Source organism: Cinclus cinclus, chromosome 2, assembly GCF_963662255.1.
Source record: "Cinclus cinclus chromosome 2, bCinCin1.1, whole genome shotgun sequence".
Classification (NCBI taxonomy): Eukaryota; Metazoa; Chordata; class Aves; order Passeriformes; family Cinclidae; genus Cinclus; species Cinclus cinclus.
This window is the reverse complement of record NC_085047.1, coordinates 38,269,372-38,283,825: the sequence shown is the minus strand read 5'-3', so window position 1 is coordinate 38,283,825 and position 14,454 is coordinate 38,269,372. Positions and strand designations below refer to the sequence as shown.

The 14,454-nt window shown below is 38.4% G+C and overlaps 1 pseudogene; it reads right to left on the bottom strand.

The window, feature by feature from the left end:
• The window catches only part of LOC134057862 (uncharacterized), a 201,953-nt pseudogene extending 192,710 nt beyond the window's left edge, over positions 1-9,243 (bottom strand).
• Between the last annotated feature and the right edge of the window lie 5,211 nt (positions 9,244-14,454).

Here is a 14,454-nt window from a genome sequence, read left to right as displayed (position 1 = left end):
GCCCCCTGACTCCAAGGAACTTGATGCTTTTTTTAAATAGCCTGGACTGATTCAAACAAATGAGCTCCGGAAGAGTGTTAAAGTAGTTATTTATGCATTATCTAGTTCACTTCTCATGGTAGAACTGCTACAGGCTCCCAGCTCAAACAGAGCACATCCTAGCCCATGTTAGTCAGAGAATGTAATTTAAAGTGCCCATGGAACTGGTCATTCCCCTGATACAAATCTTCCTCTAAGTGCCCTGCAGCCATTTGGAAAGAGCTCTGCATTTATTTTAAGTGTGTAAACTGTTAAACCAAGAAAAAACAAACAGGGACAATTTATAGATATGGTAAAGTTTATGAGCTGGACATAATGATAAAGGATTTTGGAGGGATTCCCAAAAGTGACTTGGATATATCAGAGAATTTCCACATGGGTAGGATGGGTGGATCTTTTCTGCTCCCATGGAGACAGCCAGATGTAGGTAAATTACAATCCAAAGCCTTTAGTGTGATGGCTTCCCTCACAAATTTCTGCTCCTCTTCCCAACACTAATCTGTCCCCTTCTGTTTCACAAAAAACACTTGTGCATAATTCCTTGCCCAAACCCCATGTTTGTACATTAATTTCCTCTAAGAAAAGATGTCTCTTTTCTGTGTTATAGACCAAGATCTAAAATCATACTGATAGCTGCAGTGCTGTTCTCACCAATTTAAAAAAGCAGTGTGTCATTTTTATGTTATAGCATGCAGAATAGCAATGAGCAGGAATTGAAAAATGTTACTGAAGAAATTCCATATGTTTCAAGATCCCCTGAGATTCACAGAGCAAATGTGAGTAGAAATGGGGAGCACACTGAATTTCTCCTTACCAGACTTTTCCCTAGAACAGATAGCCAAGACTTTTCAAACTTTGCAGTCTCTTGGGGTGATTTTGTTATTGATGTCACATAGAAATTCTAGTGAATGGCCAAGAACTAAAGATGACTGGAAAATGAAATTTTTTTCCTGAAAAATTACCTATTACTTGGTAACATGGGGAGTTTTCAAGAAATAAAATGAGCTTCTGAAAATCAGGAACAAATCTTTCCTGAAAGGAAATATTCACAGGATTTCCGTTTTCTGGGAATTAAGAGGTAATTTTCCAGTGTATCCTGTCTGTCTGAATCTGCTAACTCTCTACCTGAAGCTCCAGGGAGCAGATGTCTGAGGAGCCAAGGGAGTCAAACTGATGAGAAATATTAGGTTACATCAGCTCCCAGTTGATCACCTAATGGAACCCAGCCCTAACCTTTCCAGCATGTGCAAGAAGTATGAAGACAAGGTTGCTGCTTGCACTATTGTTTTACCACAGACACATCTTTTTTTCTCATTTGAAGTAAATTTTTAGGCATGTTAGGTTCAAATGCACTTCCTGAGGAAATAGGGATCATTTAAAACTGAGGCTGTTGTGGTCTAACAAGAAACTTGCTAGTGCAGGTTTATACAGCTGCACAAGTTACTGCTGATAAAACTAAGCAGCCTTTCAACTACTCATGGGATAAGCTTGGAGTGAATATGCAGAACAGTCCTTTCCACACACAAAACTTTGCTTGCATCCAGAGGTTCTGGATCTGTGGTACCAAAAGACAAGAAAAGATTGATAGCACCCTGGACATATGATGGATTTGGTGTTTGTTTATGTTAATTATTTGTTTTATGTACATGATTTAGGCAGTCCCCTAGACAGGTATTTAATAAGGACATGAACACTGAGCAGGGCCCACCCATATGTGCTTGTATCTGTGTCAATGACTTTCTGTGACTGGAGAATCTGGTTCAGTGGAACAAGACAGTTATTTTCCATCTCCCTTTCAGGTGTTTTTCTATGTGAATGAGTGCATGGATTTGCACACATGAATTTAACTGCATTCCTATATATATCTTTGTGTGTATTCATGTATCTTTTTTCATGTGTAGATATTGTTTTTATAAAAGCTTGTGAGAGGTCAAAGTGATCAAATATCTCACTCTTCACATGTTACAGTCAGAGTGTGAAAGCAATTATTTTAAAAACAAAAACAAGCAAACAAACAAAAAAATCCCAAAAAAACCAACAGCAACAACAACAACAAAAGTCGGGGAAACAGAGAATGAAGTAATTCCTGCTCTCTTTCCTTTGTTTCACAGCTGGCATTCACAACATCTGTTATCCAGCTCCTACAGCTCTCGGTGTTACCAGGGGGAGCTGGAAGGAAACACAGGAAAAATGCAACATTTGAGCAGCCCATCTGGGTTAGGGAATATGGGAAATATGCTGTACCCACAAGAATTTGTTTCTCCCAATGCTAGAGTGAGTTGGACCCAAACTCTCAGAGGACACATGCTTGTATTAGCAAGGAGTTAGTTGTGGAGTAGTTCATAGATTATGGTTAGAAACTGGAAATTACCTCATTCCCTACTTGAAAGTTAAAAGGAAGATTCATCCTTGCTCTTAACCTGCCTACTGCTTCCATGCAAATCCTTTTCACTTGGGCTTTGTGAATGAGAGTAGTGTTGGGCACCGTAAGCCTCTACTCTGATGTCTTTCTGCACAAACCATGAGAGATCAGGTAACCTCAAAAATATTAACTCTATTATGAAGCTTATGTATAAGTTTTCTCATAAGCCATTGAACTGGATAAAGCAACTGACTGTTCTGTGGAAGGCTGAGTTTCAGTCTCCAAGTGATAATATCACTGTTGTTTTTGTTTTTTTTTTCCCCAGATACCAAACAATTTTTCAATCTGCCATTTGGAGTTTGAGCACAGTTTTTTTCTAATATACCATCTAGCGCATACCAGACGAGAGATTCCTCTATTTGGTGCCCTTGAGATGATCTCAATTTTTATAATTTTTTTTTGTCCGTAAAATCCAAGCTAACAGTACCATAAATGCTGAAAAATGTAATTTTTCACCTCTGCTACCTGTTAAAATGCTGAGTGCACCACTCAACAAAGGTGCTTCATTTAGGTAACTATGCTAATTTCCTTCTGTCATTCTCCCTTTCATGTTGAAATGCAAAAAGCTAAATTCATTAAAGCTTGTAAGGGGTTTTAATTTTGCTGGCTGGCACAAATTATAGAAAGGTAGTACATTTATCTCCAGTAAAATTTGCAAAGGTGAAATTTAAATGAAAAATATTCTCCAGAAAAAAATGTTCTTTGCATTTTAGCACATGTTGTATAATTCCATTCCTGCTCACAAAGAATAATGAGAAAACTACCAGCACTATCTGACTCCAATTAGTTTTTCCCTTTGCCTCAGCCTTCCTGGGACTAATACAACTCTATCTGCTCTAAAGATAAACTGTGTCATTCAGTCCTCTATCTTTTCAGGTGGATCTTAAGAGAGCATTAGCTTTGAACCATTATGTGAAGAATAAGAAGGGATTTTGCATTGACAAAAGCTTGACCTGATGGATTTCAGCTCCATCTACAGTCCCCAGCCCTGGGTGGCTGTGGCTCCCAGGAACTGGCAGGGCATCTGTCAGGGGAGGATCATGACACCTTTGCCCAGGTTTTAGGCACTGAAAAGGAAGGTATGGAGGGAAGAGGTGTTTGCTGCCCTGCTCTCCTGGACTTGAAAGTGTTTGCACTGATCTCTGAGCTCCTCTGGAGCACTGCAGATCAGTTTTGGTGAGATTAAATAATTTATTATTTTATATTGCTCTTCCAAGCTGTGCACAAAACAGCTCAGGAGCAGCTCCATAGATCTATTTTATGACACATTAATAAGACAGCTTCAGACATTTCAATTTAATTAATTATTATCCTTATACTGTTCTCCTAAGCATCCATTGCTGACCATTGTCTGAGTTGTCTAGATAGAACTAGAAAAATTGCTTAACCCTATGAAAGCTCTGAATAATCTGATCTCATGAAAAGTTGATCAGAAATCCTTCAATAGCTTTGCATGAAAATTGAACAGTAGAATCTGATGCCGATTTTGTCTATTTAAAGTTGCTTAACTTTTAGATGACCTAAAAACCGTACTATTATGTTGGCCTTTATATGCTGGAAACCTTATTTAATATCTCCTGCCAAGTATGAGGGCTAAAATCAAACAACTGAAGCCTAATTAAACACTAAAATAGTGTTTTAAAAACAAAAAATAAATCAACAAAAAGGGAAAGTATTGTATTTCTCTGATTATTTTCTCCCAGATAACAGAAGAGAAAAGCAATTTAAAAACCAGTGTGGATTGCTCAGGCTCATGTGGCTGTTACATTTTAGCCTGCTGTTACTAGAATTCTGGGAGCATGTCAGGATTTTCATGAATAAAGTTGAAGTCAAATCACTTATTTCAAAGAATCAAACTAAGATTAGTGTTTTTACTTTTTTTTCAAGCAATTAGTATCTGATTCTAAATAAGTTGTAAAATATGGTACAGTAATAGTCTATATCTCTTTGAGTTGTAAAGGTGCAAATACACAGGTTTTAAGTAGCTGTACAGACAGTAAAATCTTTGCCCCACTCTGGTAAAGGGCACTACCCTATCAATTTCAATATCAACTACACAGAAGAACTCTCCAAGAGAGGTTTTCTACTAAAGCTAAAGCTGCAAACTCAAAAGCAAATATGTCAGGGGCTCCTTATTTCAGTGACTTGCTGCAGGCATAGCTGGGGGGAAAGGGTAAAGACAGGGAGGTAAAGCCTCTTGGTTCACAAAATAATTCCTTCTAAAGGGAAAGCTCATACAAATGGGAGTAGTAAACTTCTGCCTCTTCAGTGACCACATTAACATCAACTCTCTTAGAATTACAAGAATTTTCATGACCAGAATAGGATCTGTTCAGAGCTTATATATGAACTGAGAATTTGACATTTTGCTACCATAATATCAGGATTTCCAATATTAATAAATCTGGAAAAAACCCCCATGGTCTATCCTGTATTAGACTGCCAACTATGCCTAAGTCCTGCATGCATCGCAGGCACAGAGAATATGAACAGTTTCAGGAGTGCTGGATTTGCCATGTGCCTATGGAACACCTACGTGTGTATGTTTTGTGCAAAGTACACATTTTTCCTGATGCTTAATTGTTTAGGCCATGGTATAGACCCAAAACATTAATCTACTGGCTCAGCATTCTTTACATTTACAAGAAAAAAGAATCACAGGATCATCTATGCTAGAAAGAGCTTTTAAGATCATCAACTCAGCTAAGTTAACCTAACACAGCCAACTCAGCCATTAAACATTTTCTTAAGTGCCACATCCATACAGCTCCTAAATACATCCAGAGATGGTGACTCAACTGCTTCCCTGTGCAGCCTGTTCCAGTGCTTGAAAACCCTTTCAGCGAAGAAATTATAATAGTAGCAGCATCACTTATCTCTTTTGTACTGCCAATTTCCAAATAGTGGCATGGCTCCATTTGAACCCCCAACAGGATCACATAGATGAGTCAGGGACTGCTTCCATTGCAAGGGAAGGGAAGGGAAGGGAAGGGAAGGGAAGGGAAGGGAAGGGAAGGGAAGGGAAGGGAAGGGAAGGGAAGGGAAGGGAAGGGAAGGGAAGGGAAGGGAAGGGAAGGGAAGGGAAGGGAAGGGAAGGGAAGGGAAGGGAAGGGAAGGGAAGGGAAGGGAAGGGAAGGGAAGGGAAGGGAAGGGAAGGGAAGGGAAGGGAAGGGAAGGGAAGGGAAGGGAAGGGAAGGGATCCCATTTACCTCCATTGCAGGATCAGGATAGATGATGCTTGAAGCTGAGGTTAAGTAAAACTGTAAATCTGGTCAGAGGATGAATCTCAGAGGGAGATTAGTCACAGGACATCAGAACATTTTGTTTAAAGTTACATTATTGAAGTAGTAAATAAACACTGTTATCTGATGGTCCTAGTAGAGTGTGTGAAACCAATCAGTTTCCCCACACTGAACATTCTCATAAACATTTATGGTCAATAAGCCATGGCTTTGGTGAACAAGACTGTGCAGCTCCCATGATCTCCCAGAGATCATATTTTCTAGAAAGCATCTATAATGTAGAGAGATTTTGTTTCTGATACCATATCAAAACTTTACACAAAGGCCACTGGCAGTATTTCTGGTCAAATCTTTTTGATTTGAACATCTTCCTCCCATTTTAGAATTTTTGACAAGAAATGCACCCTTGTATTAGAGGGAAATTTATTTTCATTTATCGAAATATGTCCAAAAATTCTAAGAGGGTAAAGGTATAGGTTACTGGGAGGAACTTAATTTATGTTTTAATTGTAAACCAAGTTACTGTGGGACCCTGCTATTTTTTACAGTCCGGACCTCACTTTTTCTGGAAAAAAAATATTCTTTGCCAAAATTAATCTCTGCACTCTCTGCATTGCTCAGTTGCACTGCAAACGAGGAAAGAGGCAGATATATGAGGCTAATGCATTCTTCACTAGTTAACCACTCTGAAAATAGGTTTGAACATTTGGAACCCACTCAAGAGCACGCAGAAAATCCTGTGCACTCTGTGTGAGTGAGACAGGCAGCATTGCAGCAGCTATTGAAACATGGAGGATGAATGTTCCTAATGTAGGAATGGAATTTGGCCAGGGGTTCTGACATCTCCTGGACTCTGTCCCCCCATCACCTTTGGACTCTGGAGCTCAGCAACAAAATTATTTGCAGATCATTTAGGACCATTGAGCCACTCTCATTTTGGCTCTTCTTCCTGGAAGGGTGTTCCAGTATTTTGTTCTGTTCTCATTTCTGAAGGGATTTGGAACAGAACTGGACCCTTCATTCATGCACATATCTGTAAATTCCAAGGGCTGTAGCAAAACAAGCGTGAAGATGTCATGACAAACAAGGGTAGATACACCAGGCAGAGGGTCACTAAGGTGATATTGAGCCAGCATTTCTCTCTGCACTGTCAGTTCCCTCAGTCAACATGAAACTACTTCTTCCAGAATAGATTGGATCAGCTGTCCTCTCTCTTTGGGCTCTTCTAAACATTTCTATTTGCATTCCCTCTGGACACACAAGTCAAAATAGATCATCACAAGTTTGCAAGCTAGATGCTTGGAAGATTGTCACACATCTGTGGTAAATTCCCTAAGAACAGAACTGACAAGATAGCTGTTAGAAATCATTATCTGTGAGCCAAGGAAGAGATTTCTCTATAGTTCTGACTAAAGGCTTAGGGCAGTGTATAAGACGACAGGAAAACTAACAATTTTGGAGAATCATGCTTCTGATCTGATTCTGGGGAATTATAGTTTGACAGTGCTTTGTCTTTTTATCCTCACAAAGGCCCTTTTTTCCTTTGTCACAGTGAGGTCTTTCTGCTATTCACATTTGAGACTTTACATGAGCCTTCATAATTATTTCGTATAAAATACATTGATTTCCATCATCTTGTTTAATGATGTGGTACATTGTTTGTAAGATAATGCAATGAACCCACTTTGAACTCATTCTGTTATCCCATAAGTAATGCAATAAACTGCTTAACAGGGCAATTAAATCAAGTGATTTCAGGTTAATGTTATTAGACAGTGTTCAAGAACATGCAACTTTTGTTTTGAGGATTGGCTTCCCTCTTAAATATTGGAAAACGTACTTTGTTAATGTTTTTGTTTGCATTCCCTAAGGTACTAATCATATTATTCATTGCTCAAGACCAGAAATATTATAGCAGCTTTTCAAACAGAGGAGAGAGTTAGTGTAGCCTCTAGTAACTTGCAGCTAAGCAATGGATCTAATAACCTTGGAGAACTCCCCAGGGTATTACACAGTGTTCAAAGCTCAAGAGAAAAAGACATTCCATTATACAGACAGTAGAGAATCAAATACATGAACGAAACATAAAGGTTAAATATATTATGTGTTGAAAAAACAGTCAGGCTGCCCAACCCATATATCATATGTGATTTCAATTTTTGAAATGGATCTTAATGATTCTTTTTAGACAGCACCACTCTTTTTTCCCATATACCTTTTTTGGCCTACCCAAAATTCTAAGTCAAATAATCTGCACCACACAGAATTACATTAGGAACCGTTCCAGTGAAATTAAATCTCTATTGTGTATCTTGAGTCTGCTCTAATGATTACTGCTCCAGTGAGTGTGTAATTTAAAGTCTTTTGTTAATAGATGAGGTGCTGAACACCAACAGCAAGCTCTTCTAAACTTCACAGTTGAAGAGCCGTCTTGCTTACAGCTGTAGAAATCTACTTCCAATTGGACTTTCATGAAACAATACTGACATCTAACAGCAGGAATAATCCTCATTAAATATTATTCTATCATTTCAAAAGGGATGATATTTTTAACTGATATTTTTCTTTCTTAAGCTTTTCAGAAAGAGTTGAGCATTCCAAAATGTGGACTTCTTACTTAGATTTAGATTTTCAAAATATGGCTAAAAAATGACTCTGATAAGCAAACAGGTAAAAAAATCCCCCAAAACAGCAAAACAAAACAACGGTTAAATCCATTATTCTCTTTTAAAAATCTTTTGAACTTAATAAATAAATAAATAATGAAACAAGGATAAAATAATAAATATTGGAATTGTCTGCCATTTTTTAGGCTGAATAGTTTCTGTTCTCTCAGCCTTTTCTCATAAGAAGATTGTTCTAGTCCCTCAGTCACCTTGGTGGCTCTGAGCTGGAACTTCTCTAGTATGTTCTAGTCTCTTTTTTACTAGGAAACACCACAGTGGCCTCAGCAGTGCTGAACAGAGAGGGAGGATCACCTCCTTCCATCAGCTGGCAATGCTTCACCTAAAGTAGCCCAGGATTCTACCTTCTTTGTGGCAAGGACCCACTGCTGGCTCATGTTAGGCTTGGTGTCCACCAGCTGCTTTCCAGATGGGTGATCTCTAGCACACATTGGTGACTGGGGTTGTTCCTCCCCAGGTGCAAGACATTTCACTTCTCCTTGTTGGACTTCATGAGGTTCCTGTCATCCCATTCCTCCAGCCTCTTGTTGTCCCTCTGGATGGTGAGTCCTCTTAGTTTTTGTTGTCAGCAAACTTGAAGAAGAGAGTTTGTGCCATCACTCAGATCATTAATGAAGGTGTTAAAAGGGACTGGATTCAGTATGGACTCCTGGTATACATTGCAGCTCCTGGCCTCCAACTAGACTTTGTGCTACTCATCACTGCTCTCTGGGTGGTTTCCAGGCAGTTTTCAATCCACCTTCGTGTCTGCTTGACCAGCCATTTGTGACCCATTTGTGAACACCTTGTCTATGAGGATCTCATGGGAGGCAGTCTCAGAGGCCTTACTGAAGTCCAGGTAGGCAATGTCCTTCATCTGCCAGGTCAGACATTTTATCACACAAAATTATCAAGTTGGTCAAGCATGAAGTCCCCTTGAAGAATGAGTGCTGATTATTCCTGATGATTTTCTTGTTCCTCTTCTGCATGGAAATGGTTTTCCAGCCTTCACCTTCCCAAGGGTACAGGTGATGCTGATTACCCTATAGTTTTCTGCCTTTTTTAAAAATTAGAGTGACACTTACTTTCCTCTAGACTTCAAGCATTTCTCTCAGTCATCATGATTGATCAAAGGTTGTAGAGAGTGACTTTGCAGTGACATCTGGCAGCTCTCTCAACACTCATGGGTACATCCTACCAGGGTCTATGAATTTATGTATTTCCAAGTTGCTTAAGCATTCTGTAACCTTATTCTTTTCCACAGAGCAATTTCTTCATCCTTTACACCTGGCCTTTAGGACCTGAAACTCCTGGAGTGTGCCACTGCTTGTAAAACCCAAGACAAAGAAGGTATTCAGCCATGTCCTGTCTAACAGGTCCCTCCTCTTCTTGTGCAATGGGCCCACAGTTTTCTTATTCTTCGTAGAAGGTCGTCTTGTCTTTGACATCCCTGGCTACATGCAGATGGGCTTTAGCTTGCCTAAGTTTGTCCCTGGATGATGGATAATATCTCTGTATGCTTCCAGGCTACCTGTCCTTGCTTCCACCTTGTGTATACCTCCACCCTCTATATGCTTTCATAACTTCATGTTGAACTTTTTTTGAATTCCATCCCATAATCTTTTACAAAGGTGACCTGATTTTTTCAACAGTGCTGAGCACTCAGCACCTTCCACTGATACACTTGGGAAATTACAGTGATACATCACTTATGTGGAAAAAGTCTTAAGTCCTAAACCATTATTTAGCCTTGCTGAGAAAATTAGGAATTAATTTTTTTTCTGCGATTTTTTCTGCAGTAATGTTAAACTGAATTTCATTAAGTCCAAATGACAACTTTTCCCATCCATACCAGCTAAATATTTGCTGCTTTTGAGCCCAACTGTTGTTACTCGAACTATTTGTCTCAAGTGTATATTTTGTGATCTGTATTTCAGTGTGTAAATTGTTTGCAAAAAATTATTCACATCCAAGCATCTTATCATTTCCTTGTAAATCTTTGCTATGTGGTTCTCATAAATTTCTTTCAACCTGCTGCATAGATGTTTTCTGAATAACAAGAATTCTTTACATTTATACACGTTTTTAAAAAGCACTGAACAGATATTAATTAAGCAGGAAAAAATTTTCAGAACTGTCTAAAGAAGTTAAATCCTGGTATCCCCTTGAAATCAGCCAGAGTAAGCATTTAAACTCCTTGTGGAAGCGCAGAAATCTCATTTGCAACCATAATGGCCTCAGTGATGGTAACTGGCACTCGTCCTTTTAGACAAACTGCTTGAAATACACAGCTAAGTAAATGCCTTATTACATTTTCACTAAAGGGCACTGTTATCTTGGAAGACTTCTACCTAGCTGCAAGCATGACAGCCAGGTTACATGTGATGCTTGAACTCTCATGTCCATCAGGAGATGCAGGAAGTAATTTGACAAGACTGAGATGAACCTCACTTGGATGATGTGATCTGCTTCTCACCTCAAAAAGAGATAAAGGGGAGGAACTCTTTGGTGGCCACACAAATTTTCTAGACCTTAATTTAGAAAAATAGGTCTCCTGCAAAGAGTGCCTGAATTCAAAAGAAAATTGAGGTTAGACAAAGAGGTTAGAAATTCCACAAAGCAGAACATGTCAGGTTCACCTAACAGCACAATGTATTTTTCATTTGTTTTTGTTTAGCACCGTTGCTGAATATTCTGAAAAATATTTTTGACTCAGCTGTACATAGAGTATTTCCACACTTCAAATTTGCTTTTTACCAAACCTGAAAAATATTAGTTCCCTCTGCTGTATTTGACATAAAACTGTGCTACACCAGAAAGGCTGACTTTATTATTAAAGATTGCTTAAAATTACAGCTTCTTTTTAATATAGAGACTACATTCTATTGAATCCAATCTGTTACTTTTCCTTCATATTTTTTCTTCTTTTGAGATATCTATCTCTAGCATAATTAAGTAGCTAGCTCTAAAATGTAATTTATATCAGTTAAATGGGTCTGAATTACATTGTACATAGAGAGGAAGAGTGAAATGGGAAATGCAAATTTGAGTTCACATAAGTTTTTAAAAAGTGAGCACTAATGCTTCAGGGACTCAGGATTTGACAAAAGATTTATGTGAATGATGTATGCTCAGAGAGAGCAATGTTGATAAGGAGCTAAATCCTGAGAGTTCTCAAGTGTGTCAACCAAGTGAGCCTGAGTTTTATTTATTCTCTTACTCCACTTCACTCAAGGATGAATGGAAAACTGGAGAGGTTGACTCTAGACCACTTTTTTTGCCCCGTACCTTTCAAGCCTACTTACTGAGAGATTCACATGGAAGCAGCATCTTATCCAGCCCTCATTTCCGTAACACGTGGTCTGATTCTTCAACGTCTCTTAGGGAGATTCTGATCTTTGGACACAACTGTGTATTCCATGCATCAAGATAATACAGGCCCCCCACATGGCCGTGGTCTCAGTCAGACCTCCCTGCTGGAATCCCATCCTCCAGACATCTCTCCTCAGTATGACAGAGATGTTCTTCCTCCAGAGCCTGCCACTTAGGGTTTGACACTCTGTTTTAAGGCTCCTATCAGTTATAGAAATGAACTCTGTGCAGTTAAAGGTGAGGTTCAACCATGCTAAAATCATTACAGACAGGTGGTAATGAGTGGAAATTATATTAGATCACTATTTCCAGAAACTGCTACAGTAAATCAACAAGGCTCTAAAAAATTTCCTGCTGGGATTCTAGACAAAATTTTTATCCCTCCATATTCAATATGGACTGGAAGAGAAGTCCAAATATTCAGAAAAAACAAAACTGGAAGATAATGACAGCTTACCTTGGTCAGTACAGAAAAAGAGAAGCTTAGAGCATTTTGATTGCTTTGCTCCCATAAATAAGTCATGAAAGAAAAAGATAATTTTTTGTGCTAAATGAAATTGTCCACATGACTGGAACCAACTTTTGCCAAAAAATTGTGAAGATGTGTAGTATGAATAATTTATGAGAAACTCTTCAGAAGAAGACATGAAAGCAAAAGCTCACTCTCCACCAGTTTGCAGAAAAGGAATATGTGACATGGTAGCAGCCTGTTACCAGGAAATGAGACAAGTTGATCTAAAAGATCTGTTCTTGTCTGTCACTAAATTTAAGAGAATTTTAAGGCACTTTTCTTTGCTTTTATAATTTTTTTAGGTAGGTAACTGATCATCTGGAGTTGTTTCCTCCTAGTTCTACAAAGCATGCTGTACTTATGTGCTTTAAAAGTCAAAAGCTATCACATAAAATAGGAACATTTCACAAATTGTCAGTACTGGGATTTGCATATATTATTACCATACTTCCTAATTATTTCTGGTTCTATTTGCATAATGAAAAAGGGAATAGTTTCTTCTCAATAACAGTAAATATGAAACTGTGCCTGTCACTCCTCCACAGGGAATGAACTTTAATTGTTTTGATCTAAAGCCTTAAAGTTGAAAATTCAGAGAAAGCTAAATAAAAAATGGGATTAAAAAATAAATAAGATCATCTTCAGGGACATCCAGGATTTATACTGAAATAAATTTATCATTATCAATACTTTTAGCTCTAATTTACTGGCAGATAAGTGATTCCTGTATTTTCTCAGGTGAAGTGTCTAAATGACTAAACAAACATCTTGGCCATATTTCAGGAAAGTAGATTCTTCAGTTCTATTTGCTTTTGTTTTACTATTAAAAGGGCATGTCTGAGCTGAAAAGGTTGTGAAGATTTGTGCATTGTGATGACACTTTATCCTAGCCTCACTTAGAAAGAAGAAACATTTTATTGATTTTATATCTACCTTTTTTTCAGAGGCCATCAGCCAGAACATCCCACACGCTCACTCGCTTTAACGGCAGAAAGTTCATTTGTTGGAGTTTGGTAGTGATCAGAATTAAAAATTATCAATTATATAAAACCTCCAGATATATCTGATGTTTTTCCATAGTTAGCAGCTAAAAATCTAGAATGGATAGATTCTTGCTCGCAGTACTGTAGTGGGAGCCACAGACTGTGAGCTCAGTTCCCATTCCAGGCAGAGGATTTTTACATGATATGGAGAAAATCAGTGCCGGAATATTAAGGAGCCACAGCACATTTTCATGCTATTTATAGATGAGGCAGCTCTGAGAAATGTATCTGGATCAACTCCATGCAAAGGCAGTTGGCTGAGCAGAGGAAGAAGACAGTCAAATGAGTTAATCTGAACTCTCAAGCAAGCTGGGCAGCCCAAGTGGACTGCTTTACTAACATCACTAATCACCTTCCAAATTTTGGAGCTAAGGAAAAAGCATGATAAACTGCAGAGAGGGGGATCTTTATGGTTTTATGGCTTGCCAACTGCAGCCTCCTTCACAGGACAGTTTTGCAGGTGTCCACAAGTTGTGCAATGAATGAGTAAAATAATATAAAAAGTTAATTTAAATGGACAGAAATGTTGAACCACAGGACTCCAAAACAAACAAAAGTCTCTAAATACAATTTATTGTCCATTATTACCAGTCCTTCATTATCACTGTTACAACAAGTTGCTTCCCCTTCAATACAAAAAGGCTAACAAGTTAGCTGACTTCGGGAGACAGCTTGGCAGGAACATGAAGGCAGCAATTGGGGAAGAGAAAATCTTTTTAAACATCTGAAAAAGGTAGCAATAGGAAGGGGAATGACCAAAACTGTGTAAACTATATAAAGCAAATGTGAAATCTGCCATCGAAACAATGCTGATATAAGCACAAAGGTAGTGCTGGGGGTAACAAGGGCAGGAGATCTTCCTCGACATTAATGGCAAATATATTTTGCTGAGTTATCACATAAAGATATAGGCATGAATTGGTGCTGGTTGATACCTTTCAAGGATGGCCTGAAGCTTGCTCCTGTCACACTAACACAGAAAAGAGGTGGTGAGAGTTTTGCTCAATCACATTATTAAATTATGGGCTGCTCCTCTGTGAAAATCTAAATTTTCTGTCATTCAGACACTCAAGGATTGCCATTATACCTGTGTGATACTCCAGGTTATTGACATGTGTAGAAAATTCATTAAATTTCTTCTCTCAGTTCTGTAGAGAAAAGC